The sequence below is a fragment of the Apodemus sylvaticus genome, chromosome 16 (assembly GCF_947179515.1).
Source record: "Apodemus sylvaticus chromosome 16, mApoSyl1.1, whole genome shotgun sequence".
NCBI lineage: Eukaryota > Metazoa > Chordata > Mammalia > Rodentia > Muridae > Apodemus > Apodemus sylvaticus.
The window spans coordinates 40,083,707-40,094,938 of NC_067487.1; the positions used below are offsets into that span (position 1 = coordinate 40,083,707).

General features: G+C 40.1%; 1 long non-coding RNA gene and 1 other non-coding gene across 2 annotated transcripts; one reads left to right on the forward strand and one right to left on the reverse strand.

Moving 5' to 3' along the window:
* Nucleotides 1–930: 930 nt before the first annotated feature.
* Nucleotides 931–1,069, reverse strand: LOC127667221 (small nucleolar RNA SNORA43). Its single transcript, XR_007973857.1, has one exon. It is a non-coding gene; the product is annotated as a small nucleolar RNA SNORA43 (small nucleolar RNA).
* Nucleotides 1,070–1,335: 266 nt separating this feature from the next.
* LOC127666899 (uncharacterized) lies at nucleotides 1,336–11,232 on the forward strand. Its single transcript, XR_007973737.1, has 3 exons — nucleotides 1,336–1,702; nucleotides 9,862–9,930; nucleotides 10,550–11,232. It is a non-coding gene; the product is annotated as an uncharacterized LOC127666899 (long non-coding RNA).

Consider the following 11,232-nt stretch of genomic DNA (forward strand, 5'->3'; position numbering starts at 1 on the left):
TTATTTCATTAAATTTCATTGTTTTACATTAGAGTTTGTTTTACCATTTCAGTTTTTATCCCGTTTTAATTGTTAATGATCTGAGACGATTTATTTCATTTCCAGTTTCATATTGTTTCAATGTCCCGTGTCATTTCTTTTTGTCACTCATTAAATCACATCATCACTGTCTCAGTATAATTTCATTTTGAAAATATCATTTAACTGCATGTATTTGATTACAAGATGTTTCATCACTTTCTTTTTTTAAAAAAAATATTTATTTATTATATGTTAAATACACTGTAGCTGTCTTCAGACACCCCAGAAGATCGCATTAGGGATGGTTGTGAGCCACCATGTGGTTGCTGGCATTTGAACTTAAGATCTTCAAAAGAGCAGTCAGTGCTCTTAACCGCTGAGCCATCTCTGCAGCCCCATACTTATCATTTAAGGCCATGTACATTTAGACAGAGATGCGGAGTCTTAAGAGGGTCCTCCACTCCAGTGTCACCACCATAGACCTTACTTCAGTCTTGGAAATAGAGCCAAACCCAAGCCAACCCAAATCCAGTTCATAACTTAGGACGTGGGCTAGCTCCCAGGGTAAATTTAGAGCTGCCCAAAGCCTGTATTACCCTGGTGAGGTCAGAGGACATACCTCAGGCCCATGGTCTAAAATCACATCTGCCCCCATCCCGATCAGCCACGTTGGCCAAGCAGGCCCCCTTCTTCCTGGGTTCTGGATCTGGAAGATGGAAAAGGATGCATAGTTTCTTGTATTTTTCCAGTCCCTCAGAAAGTCTCCTGGAAAACCTAGTTTTTATACCCCTTCACCTCCAAAGCTCTACCTCCCTAAAGTGGTGACCATGCAACCCTTTGGTGAGTCCTAGAAATTATCTGATATTGGGGTCTGGCCAAACCCCAGTGCCATCCCACCATGGGTCTGCAAAATGTCAGGCTACAAACCATTCTTAGTGCTCACTGGCTTCTGAACACTGAGCATAGAAATAGCCACTTGTTCTTTGCCCCAAGGTCGCAGGCACAGCTGAGCAGCTGGGCCTTGCCTGTGGTGCTGATCTAGGACAGCACCCTGAGGGCAGCCATCACTTTCTTTTATTTCAAAGTTATCTGTTTGGAAACAGTGAGGCAGAACCTCCCTCACCAACTGGACTGTTCCTTTTTGTAGCCATGTGGGAGCTGGGGGGCGGGGGGGGGGGGGGGTGAGGGAGGAGGGGCGGGTCTCTGCCCTCATTGGCTGGCACAGGGCAAGCACAGCCCAAGCAGGCTGTGGAGAAGGAGGATAGTAAACTTTCTTTTAAAAACGGTTTAAATTATATCGTTGTGAAAAACGGAAACCAGACTGTGCTACCGGATAGTAAAGGGTGAACCACACATCCGGCAGAAAAATTAACCGAAGGCCAAACATTCTAAAAGGAAGCAGAAAGGCGACACAGATCCGCACTGAGAGTGGGGTCGGCCTGCAAGCAGAGTAGGGGCACAGAACAAACTCACTTCAGGATAAGCCTGGCTGCTCTGCACCCAGCAGGCATTTGCTCCACTATCCAGTAAGACACTGAGCTTTATCATGGAAGCTGCTGACAATGATGCAGTTTAAACAGCAACAGCCCCAAATCCTGTAAAGACCCAGTTTCACACTGGGGAGCCTGACCCGCACTAGAAACCAGACTTCACTCGCCTGATAAACCATGTAGCAGCATCGGTAAGTTTTAACTTCCATAAACTTTTGGGGACGCTCATAACATTTTTATTGTGTCCTTACCTATTGCAACAGTTATTGGCCTTAGGACCTACTTTTGAAGAAGCATTATCAGTTTTCATCTACAAATACTCTTTACCCTGTAGCACCAAAATATGTTCTGTGGCTATAACGTTGGCCATCTCCTTCTCTGACGATTTTTCATTCTCATTTCAACATCAGTTCTTTATTTTGATTCGTGGATTTTCATTTATTTCATTATGTTACATTTAACTTTCTTCATTAAATTTCACCAATTAATTTCTTTCAATCATTTTATCTCATACTTATTTTGTATATCAGCTATATTTCAGTCCACTTTCTTTCATTAAAAGGCTTTCTGGACAGAATTTCCTTTCATGTATAAAATCTTTTCATTTTACGTGAATTCTGTTTAGAATCTCATTTTGCTCTCATTTCATGTAGCCCTCTTCATCGTTTCCCTTCTTCCTTTTCTTTGTCATTACATTTGCTTCCATTGCATTAAATTATATTTCTTTTCATCCTTCTAAGGCTTTATCACGGAGTTTCCACTCATATTTTGTTGATACCCTCTCACTTTATGTCGTTATTTTGTTTCACTATGACATTTTATTTCACCTGATGCCCCTGACTCCCTGCCTGTCATGTCTTCCAGTTATCATTTCATGTCCTATCAGTTCATTTTCCTATATCTCACTTCATATTGTCTCCTCCTTTCTTTTTTTCTATCATTTCACTTAGTTACATTACATCGTGTTTGATGACAGGACATTAGATTTCACTTGGACTCGTTTCATAATTTTAAATCCATGTCCTGATCATTTGTCATTTCACCACATTAAAATATATTTTTTATTATCATCTCATTATTTTAACTGACTTCATATGTTCACCACATGAAATTTAATTGCCTTGAGTAAATTTTACTTCATATTTCTATTTAATTTTATTCCATCCTTTTTTCATTTCATTACATTTCCATTCAGTTTTACTTTTTCATATATGTATTTATACATTTTCCTCTTCATTTTTTGTTTTTCTACTTTCATTTCAGAATATCATCATATACTTTTAATATTTATTTTCTTTGAACAAAGTTTGATCTTTTCTAATCTCTTTTATTACATGAAATATAACAGCATTCATTCAATTTTATTTCTAGTTTCTCAATCATGTCATTTCATCATCTTATTTCATGATTATAATTGAGTCTATTTCCTTTCATTACAGTTACTCACTCAGTTTCAGTTAAATGCCTGTTTTCCTTGTACAGTTACTCTTTTTCTATGCAATTCTCTCCATTATTGATCACCATTTTTTTAGCTACTTTTCATTATTTCATTGGGCAATGAATCCATTCCAGTGGAGCAGAGAAAAGGGGGCAGGCATCCTCTCCACCACCCGGGACCAGCGGGCTGACCACTCTGGCCTGGGTCAGAGGTCTGGGCTTCCTGTTGTGGGGCACCCTGCTTGGGATCCCAGGTGCAGGGGGGCTGCTGCAGCACAGGCTGGCCAGGTGCACCCGGGGGTTCCTCCTCTCCACCCACAGCCTCCGGCTTCTGTCTCCCAGCACAGAAGGCAGGCGCCCAGCTGCCAGGCTCACACTGCACTCTGTTAGAATCCCTCTGCCAGGGAGAGCCCACAGAGCCCTCAGCCACCCTGGGGAGCGCTTCCTCCTGGGAAATGCAGTGTTCACCTGAGGAGAATTGCCCCAATGGCAGTAAGCAGGGCATTGACCAAGGCTGCAGCCATCCCCAGGTCACCACCCCACTAGGCTGGGGCTCTGCAACTGCTCCTCTCTCCCAGGCATCAAAAGCCTCCTGTGCCCTCACACACCAGATATTTGGCTCCATGGTACTAACAGGAGCCACAATAGGAGCATTTATGGAGGAGTTCGGGCGTCTCATCTCATTGTCTCTCAAGGTCTCTGGAAGGCAGTTTTCCATTCTTACAAAGGTCAGTTGCAAAGCAGTTTGGGTAAAATGAGGCAGAGCCGACCTAGCCAGTCTGCAGCTGTAATGTATTATTGTACAGTTTCTCAGGAACAGTTTTTGAATCTTTCAAAAGGTAAATTGTTTAGCACTTTGGTATGACGAGGTATAGCCGACAGCGGACAGTCTGCTGCTGTAATATCTTATTGGAGAGTCTCTTGGTAACAGATTTTTAATTCTTAGTTTGGGTACAGTGAGGCAGAGCCGTCCACGGCAATACTGCAGGTATAATATCTTATGGTAGAGTTTTTCAGTAACAGATTTTTATTCTTACAAAGGTAAATCATTCAGCAGTTTGAGTATAATGAGTTACAGCCATCCGAGGCCAGCCTGCAGCTGTAATATCTTATTGTAGATTTTCTCGGTCACAGGTTTCTATTCTTACAAAATGAATCGTTCAGCAGTTTGGGTACAATGAGGCAGAGCCGACCTCAGTCAGTCTACAGTTGTAATATCTTATTATTGTCAGTTTTTCAGTCTTAGGAAGTTCAGTACAACAGAGCTTGCTTTCCAATCTGGGTACAGTGAGGCAGAGCCTGCCTCAGCAACTGGGCTCCCCCCTTTTATAGCCACCTAGGTGGGGGGGCGGAGCTCTGCCCACACTGGCTGCACCAAGACTTGCAAAGACCCAGCAGGCAGCTAGGAGGCAGGAAGTAAACCTTCTTTCAAAATCGCGTAAAATACACGGGTTTATGAAAATCGGTTTAAATACACCAGCGTACATAAACCGGTTTAAATAAGCCTCTTTAAATAAACCGGTTTAAATACGCTGGTTTAAATACACCGGTTTAAATACTCCGGTTTATATAAGCCGGTTTAAATAAACCGATTTAAACACACAGGTTAAATTAAACCGATTTAAATACACCGGTTTAAATAAATCTGTTTAAATACACCGGTTTAAATAAATCGGTTCAAATACACAGGTTTAAATACACAGGTTTAACTAAACCGGTTTAAATACAGCGGTTTAAATAAACCGGATTAAATACACAGGTTTAAATAAACTAGTTTAAATACACCGGGTTAAATAAATCGGTTTAAATACACCTGATTAAATGAACCGGTTTAAATACACAGGTTTAAATAAACCGGTTTAAATACAGCGGTTGAAATAAAGCGGTATAGATACACGGGTTTAAATAAACCGGTTAGATACACAGGTTTAAAAAAAAAACGGTTTAAATACACGGGTTTAAATATACCGATTTAAATAAACCGGTGTGAAAACAATTTACTTCCATTTTCTTATATCACTCAATCATTTCTTTAGCCTTTTCAACATTTTTTTTACACTTCTTTCCTTACATTTCAGTATATTTGATTGTGTGGCATTGAGTTACATTGCATTCATTACAATTTTATTAAATCCATTGTATTGAATTATTAGATTAAATGGCAGTAAATTATGTTCCATCAGTGTCATATTTTATCATTTCATGTCCTTTCAGTCTTATTATCCTATCTCTAACTTCATACTATCTCCTCCTTATTTTTCTTTCATTTCACTTAATTACATGCATTACATAATTTTTGTTTATTTTTTTATTTTTTTTATTGAAAATGTAAGTAACAACACTTTATGATGAAATTAAAGATATGCATGGAAATTATTTCAGATAAAATAGAAGAGATACAAAGAACCTTAAATTTGTATCGTGTAAAAAAACACGTTAAAATTGACAATTTTCATGGAAAATTCAACAGTAAAGTGGTAGACATGTAAAACATTGCTAAACTAATTGGAATATGAAGTAGAAATATTTTTAAAATTTTAAATATGTTAGAATTGAAGATTATCCTGGAAAATGTTATACAGATACAGTAATGGTAGGTATAAAAGTCGGCTGCTTTCTTTTTCACGATAATCTTCATCTTAATGTCTTTCTAGATATTTCCTCAATTTTACCGAAAATGTTTTCAATGTAAAACTTTGATCTTATCAGAAATGTTTATAATCCCACCTTCAGTTAATTTAGAAACAGCTCTTATACCTACCATTTTATATGTCAATGTTAACGTGGTTTTCTATATATTTCTTAAATTTTACCAGAAATATTTTCCATGTAAATCTCCAATTTTATCTGAACATGTTTACAATTCTACCTTCAATCAATGCAGAATTATCTTTATGCCCGTCATTTTATCTGTATAATTTGCATGATAATCTTTAATTTTAACATGTTTTCTCATATATTTCTTCAATTTTATCAGAAATATTTTCATTGCAAATCTTCAAGTTTCTCAGAAAATGTTTATAATTGCACATTACATAGTTTTTGATCAGTGGATGTTGTATTTCATTTCATCTGGTTTCATGGTTTTATTCCCTGTCTTTATTGCTCCTCATTTCACCCTCTTCTTTAGCTCACTGTAGGGTGTATCAGTAACAGATATTTATTCTCACAGAGGTAAATTGTTCAGCAGTCTGGGTATAATGAGATAAGAGTCCCTGCCCTGCCTTCCTTCAGGGAGGACAGTATTGGGAATTGAGAGTCAACTCAGCCCCTTCCTCCCAGAGTAGCCTCTACCCATGGGTTTTCATCAGGATAGGAGCCCTAAATAGCTCACTTGCCTTGGCCAACCTGTCTCTTCACAGCATGGAAAGGTGACTAAAATGCATTTGCATTTCAATTCAATGTGTAGATATGTGTACCTAGAGAGCTGACTGGGTGGCCCTACTTTCCTGACCCTGGCTGAGTTGGAGTAGCCACCAACCTCCTGCACCCTCACAGGTCAGCACCCTCACAGGTCAGCACCCTCACAGCCCACCAGGCTCTCTTTGGTAAATACTGTTTTCAGGCATAAAATTAAGGACACCTTGGCCAGGAAAGGAATGCAGTGGTCATTGCGTTTTTATTTGGAAATTGAAGGCATTGAGCAAAGCAGCAGGCATGATTTGCTGGGGGCAGGGACCCCAGGGAGCACTCTGCTGTCTAAGGCTCCCTGGTGCCAAAGTGTGCAGGGCAGCAGGCAGGTGGGAAGAGGACTGGGCAATGAATCCATTCCAGGAAAGCAGATAAAAGGGGGCATCCTCTCCACCACCCGGGGCCAGCGGGCTGACCACTCTGGCCTGGGTCAGAAGTCTGGGCTTCCTGTTGTGGGGCGCCCTGCTTGGGATCCCGGGTGCAGGGGGGGCTGCTGCAGCACAGGCTGGCCAGGTGCTCCCGGGGGTTCCTCCTCTCCACCCACAGCCTCTGACTTCTGGCTCCCAGCACAGAAGGCTGGCGCCCAGCTGCCAGGCTCACACTGCACTCTGTTAGAATCCCTCTGCCAGGGAGAGCCCACAGAGCCCTCAGCCACCCTGGGGAGCGCTTCCTCCTGGGAAATGCAGTGTTCACCTGAGGACAACTGTCCCAAGGGCAGTAAGCAGGGCATTGACCAAGGCTGCAGCCATCCCCAGGTCACCACCCCACTAGGCTGGGGCTCTGCAGCTGCTCCTCTCTCCCAGGCACTAAAAGCCTCCTGTGCCCTCACACACCAGATATTTGGCTCCATGGTACTAACAGGGGTCCCAATAGGGGCATTTATGGAGGAGTTCGGCCGTCCCATCTCATTGTCTCTTGAGGTCTCTGGAAGACAGTTTTCCATTCTTAAAATGGTCAATCGCTGAGCACTTTGAGTACAATATGGCAGATGGGACTGAGGCCACTCTGCTCCTGCAATATCTAATTATGGAGTTTCTAGGTAATAGGATTTTATTCTTACAAAGGTAAATATTTCAGCAGTTTCGGTATGATAACGCAGAGTTGACTGTAGTCAATCTGCTGCTGTAATATCTTATTGAAGACTTTATTGGTAACTTTTTTATTTCGATATTTATTTATTGATTGATTGATTGATGTATGTATGTTTTGGTTTTTTAGACAGGGTTTCTTTTTGGCCCTGGCTCTCCCGTAACTCACTCTGTAGACCAGGCTAGCCTCGCACTCAGAAATCTGCCCACTTCTGCCTCCCAATCGCTGGTATTGAAGGCCTGAGCCACCACTGCCCAGCCAGGTTTTGATTCTTACAATGGTAAATTGTTCAGCCGTTTGGGTACAGTGACGCAGAGCTGACCGTGGCCAGTCAGCTGCTGTAATATCTTATTGTAGACTTTCTTGGTAATAGGTTTTTATTCTTATAACTGTAAATTGTTTAGCGGTTTGGCTACAATGAGGCAGAGCCGACCATGGCCGGTCTGCAGCTGTCATATCTTATTGCAGTTTCTCAGTAACAGGTTTTTATTCTTACAAAGGTAAATTGTTCAGCAGTTTGGCCACAGTGAGGCCGAGCCAGCCCACCCAGGCGAGTCTGCTGCTGGAATATTCATTCTACTGTCGAGTTTCTCGGTGGTGTTGTCTTTGTCTTTCTTTCTTTTTCTTTTCTTTTCTTTCTTTTGTGTGTGTGTGTGTGTGTGTGTGTGTGTGTGTGTGTGTGTAATAATTTAAAAACCACCCCTCGCTATCGCAGTCTCCCCAGCCTCTATGGCGGGCCCACGTGACGTAGGCCCACCTTCTGTGGTTAGCTTGCGGTGGAACCTGCTTATATTCCTATTTTTCTAACCCCGAGGCTGGCTGCTGCCTGACCTGCTCAGCACTCCTGAATTTCCACGGCTCCCTGGAGGCACACTCTGGCAAACCCACACACAGCCAGGGTTACCTTTCTCTGGAGTTCAGCCGACTCTCTGTGAAATGGGAAACAACAGACAATCTTAGTTTAGAATCAATACATAACAACAAAAGCTGGCGCCGGAATCTATCATCCGAAAATCCCCAACGATTCTGTGTTAGAAATTTTCTGGTGGCGGGATCCTGATGGAGTCTGTCACCAGAACTATCAGTCCCTGGCCTACATCTTATCTGCAGTGCTCAGCCTGCCCAAAAGGAAGTCCCCTCTTCCTGCCTTAGCTCTTCTTCTCTAAAACCTGGAAGACTCGCCCCCTTCTTGCCCAGTGATTGGCTTCTTGTCATCTTTATTACTTAATCAATTAGGGGAACACTCTGCTCCATCTTTTCAGTCCTGGGAAGTTCAGTACAACAAAGCTTGATTCCCAGTTTGGGTACAGTGAGGCAGAGCCTGCCTCAGCAACTGGGCTCCCCCTTTTTATACCCACCTAGGTGGGGGGCGGAGCTCTGCCCACACTGGCTGCTCCAGGGCTTGCAAAGACCAAGTAGCAGTGGAGGAGGCACATAGTAAACTTTCTCAAGAAACCGGCTTATGTTAAACCGTTCTTTAAAAGATTTATTTCCATTTATTATACATTTATTATCTCATTTCATTTCATCGTGGTTTCATTTCCTCATTTCTTTCATTGCATGTGATTACATTAAATTCCATTGCATTGCATTAAATTAAATTTCATAATATCATCATGTGATTTATTTTTATTTCATTTGAGCAATTTTTGACTTTTTAGGTCAATTTAGCAATTTTTTAGGTTTTTTTCTTCACAAGAAAGTCAAGTGCACTCATTAAATTTTATTTTTCCTTCTTATTTTATTTCATTTCATTATTATACTTTAGTCCCTTCCATTCTTTAATGTAAACCTCTAAATTTAACTTCAATGCCCCTTTTCCTCCTATTTCTTATAAAATTACTATTTTCTTTTTTATTTCAATGCACATAATCATTGGATCACCATTTTCCTTAGCTTCCTTTCATTATTACATTTCATCATTTTACTTTTTCCTTGTATTTAAAATTTAATTTCATTAATTTTAATTTATTGTTAATTAAAATATAAAATTATATATATACAACAAATGTAATAACAAATACATAAACGTATGCATAAAATGCATTAATTAAATTTCATTGCAGTATTAATATTTTCTGTCACTATTTCACAAAATGGTTTTATATTATCCTTAAGTGTCTTACTTGATCTTCATATTGTCTAGCTTGTTTATTTCACCGTATCATTGTTCATTTCACTGTATCATTTTTATTTCATTGCTTGTTATCACTGTATATTAGATTTTGTGTCATTTCGCTTTGTCACATACACTTAGTTTTTATTCTGAGACAATCAATTTTAATTATTGCACTTAATTTCTTTTTGAAAATCTCATTTAATTACATGTCTTTAATTACTTCGAAATTCACGTTATTATATTTCATTTCTTATTATTGTACTTTTATGTCATAATATTTTTTCTCTTTTTCAGTGTCTGGGTTTTGGAGGCAGATTGTTTCTGTTCAACCCTGGCTATCTTGGACTGTCCTTTTTAGACCAGGTTAGTGTCTGCCTTGGAGATCTACCTGCCTCCTCTTCCCCAGTGAAGTACTAATAACGTTTGCCCCAAGTCCAGCTCCACATTCCCTTTCCATTTCAGTCATTCCTGTATCAGTATCTCAGTATTTCACTTCATTGTTACCTTTAATTGAAAATTTTTAAATTTCATTTTATCTTTCCACTCTTCTTCATATTATTTCATTTTACAACATTTTATTCTAATTTCTTTCATTACACTCATTCACTAGTTTTCAGTTCACAGTTTCATATCCTCTCGTTTCATAAAAAAATTTTTTTACTTAATATTCTCTCATTTCATAAAAAAAATTTGACTTTAAATTTCATCTTATGTAATGGTCTAATTTGATCTTCACATTATCTTCCATACATCCTCTCATTATATCTTTTTATTATTTCATTATATGTGACTGTATTTTATATTTTGTCTCATTGTTTCAGTTCTGTATTGGATTGCATTTTAATTTTTGTTACAAGACCACTAATTTTATTTCCTAATTTTATATTTCTTCATCATCACATGTCACTCTTTTGTTTAAGTCACTACGCCAGCCACATCACCATCTTTTTATCACTTCATTTCATTTTGATAACTCTTTTAGGTGAATGGTTTTGTGTGCTGTCCTGTGAGAGCCTCTGCAGGGAGCTCAGAGTAGAGCGAGACACGAAAGCAGTGACCTATGATGATCTGCATGTGACTTCGATGGAGAAGCATGGGATTTACTGGATCCTTCCCAGAAAAGTCTCTTAAAAATGTCACGCTCGAGACCTACAGGAACCTCACTGCTATGAGCTACAAAGAGGAAGATGCAACATTTAAGAACGTTGTCAAAGTTCTAGAAGACATGAAAGGCACGATTGCAGTCATACTAAAGAGAAACCCTTGTTTGAAGTATATGGCGAGGTCCAAACAAATTACACCATGCAGCAGGTCTCATGTGGAAGGTTTATTTTGTGGGGAAAACAGAGGCAGCTTCTGGGAGAGGGAGGAGAAAAGAGGAGTGGTGCAGGTAGAATGAGGCTTTTATTGGGACCAGGGGCCATTGCACACGTGCAAAGTGGCAGACAGAGGAGTGGATGCTCTCACTTCTTGGGACCACTGGGGATGACATATCTCCTGTCTCCTCACTGGGTCCTTCGAGAGCTGGCTGTAAAGATGCCTGATTGGTGTGAAGTCATTTCTAGCTGTCCATGGATGTGCCTGATTGCCAACACCCTATAAATGTTATCAGTGTGGTAAAGCTTTAAATAAATGTATTTTCTGTCATCTCATTGATAACTTTCA